The sequence below is a fragment of the Arachis ipaensis genome, chromosome B05 (genome assembly GCF_000816755.2).
Source record: "Arachis ipaensis cultivar K30076 chromosome B05, Araip1.1, whole genome shotgun sequence".
NCBI lineage: Eukaryota > Viridiplantae > Streptophyta > Magnoliopsida > Fabales > Fabaceae > Arachis > Arachis ipaensis.
In genome coordinates, this window is record NC_029789.2 from 625,623 (window position 1) to 628,089 (window position 2,467).

A 2,467-nucleotide genomic window follows, 5' to 3' on the forward strand; every position below is an offset into this window, starting at 1 on the left:
TTTTTTTTCTCCACATCATTTATCTACTTTTTATTATTGTTTCTCTCATTTCTCTCTTTTTTTTTAAATTCAATTAATAAATTTATTTCATGAAATAAGAATTTCTTACTTCACACAGTATACGAAAGTATCTCATTTTACATTAATGAATATTATTAAAATATTTATTAGTAAAATCCAAGTCGTAATTAATAATGAGAGAAAAACGTAACATTGAACATGTGGGGCAGAGTAATGCAAGAAAGAGGAAAATAAGAAGGGAAAGGGGAGGAAAATAATGGAGGAAAGAGAAATAGAATGATTGGTAGGGAAAATTAATAATGAGAGAGAAGATATGATATCAAATTATGTTTTAGTTGTTCATCATATTTTTTAATGAGTGATAGTGTGATACTAGGTAGTCAAAAAATAATTACAATATAAAAATATTATTTAAAATTTTTATTTTTTTGATAAATAAGTGACATATATTTTTTTATTGTTTATCTTTTTTATCATCTACTATTTTGTTATATGTTTGGAGTCATTAATGTTCTTTCCAAAATTAATTTCAGTTTCTCCCAAATCAAATCCCTAACACCTCTACATCACATTATTATCCATTAAAATACAATAATTCTATGCAAAAATTATGAAAATTAAATTAAAAATTTTTACAACTTCTATTATACAACTTATATTTTACATATAGACTATTGAAAAATAAAATATATAAACAAAAATTAAAAATAAATTTTTAAAAATAATTATTAACTCGTCATATTAAAATCAATAAATAAGGATACATATGAATATTAAATAAAAATATTAAAATAATTAAAATCATGACCTATTAGTGCACATATGAGATAATTTGAAAAATACAATAAGACGTATAGTTTAAAATTTGATAATATTGATTATAAAAATTTATTAATTATAGACATCATAGGTATGAAATTATGAATATTATGAGTACAAATTATGGATGTTATTAACATGAAATAATGGATGTTATGTGTATGAATCTATGGATGTTATGAGTAAATTTATCAATTGAATAAATTAATTTAAGAATTTGATATTTTTTTTAAATTCAATTATGATAAAATTTAAAAATATCTGTTTTAACTTTATAGTTACTTATGCAATAACTAAAAAATAATATGTGTATGGATGTAATATCTAATAAACATGAATTTAATTTTTAGATGTTAGTTGTATGTAATTATGGATGTTATGTATATGAACGTATGAATATTATGTGTATGAACTTAGTTAGTACAATATAATTATAAATGCACATAAAAGTACAAAAAAATTAAATTAGTTTATTACCATATCTCATCAAAGCTAATGTGTTTTCCATATTCTCGAAAATTGGTTGACTGACAACAACCTCGTCGGGTGAGTCTGTCTGTTGTTCAAATTATTCATCAGCACCTTCTACCATAGGTACCGTATTAAGGTCAAATTCAAATGCCATACTATTTGCAATGATAAACGCGACTTCTTGTGAAATTCCTTGGCTTATACACTATTGTGCTTGCAATAGTATTAGAGTCATGATTTTTGGAATTATCATAATTGAATTAATGGAAAGTATATATTACAAAGAATCAAGTGCAATTAAAATGTCTTAAGAGAAACAAAGATTTAATGATTTTTTCGTATCTCCATCGATTGATATTAAATGTCTTAAGAAAAACAAAGAATCAAGTACAATTAACTCAATTAATATATATTATGATTACTATCCATTATTATTATTATTATTATTATTATTAAATATAAAATTAAATTATAAAAAAATATTAAATATTAATTATAAAAATGCCTAATAGTAAAGGATATGATATTATAATTAATATCATTAATAAGTGGAATTGATAAGAATATGATGATAAGTGGAATGATAAGAGAGTGAGATAAAAAATAAAATTGTTATTAAGTGATGTAAATGAAATAAATTATGAAAAGTTTTGGCTAATTATAGCTTTTTTTGTTACTAAAACTCGATATATAAGTTAAAGACTAATTTATCGTAAATTTGAGTTACATTTAAAAGTTTATCGTTAATTAATAAATTGTTATACGCATAAAACGAGATTTAAATTTCCAATACTTAAACAAACGAGTGAGTTGACACTATTGATGTGATACACATTATTGCCACTACGGCAGGATGGAATGAGAAGATGTATTTAGATTGGGAGAAAGATGTGCAAGCAAGCTTCCTCTGTGTTGATGCGTGCGCCTACAAAATTAGTGTCTATGAAAATTTTTTCAGATGATGGCAATAAAATTAGATTAACATACATTGCATTGTTAAGTTAGGTTTAAAATTCCACTAATTATTCTCGAAAAAATTACTTTAATAATATATTACCTTTTTCTAATTCATTTTTGGTGGGTCAATCTTTTGGTGTGGCCTGTTAGTCTAGACTAGCTAGCTGTTCTTAATCACAGATAGAAGTTAGAACTTATT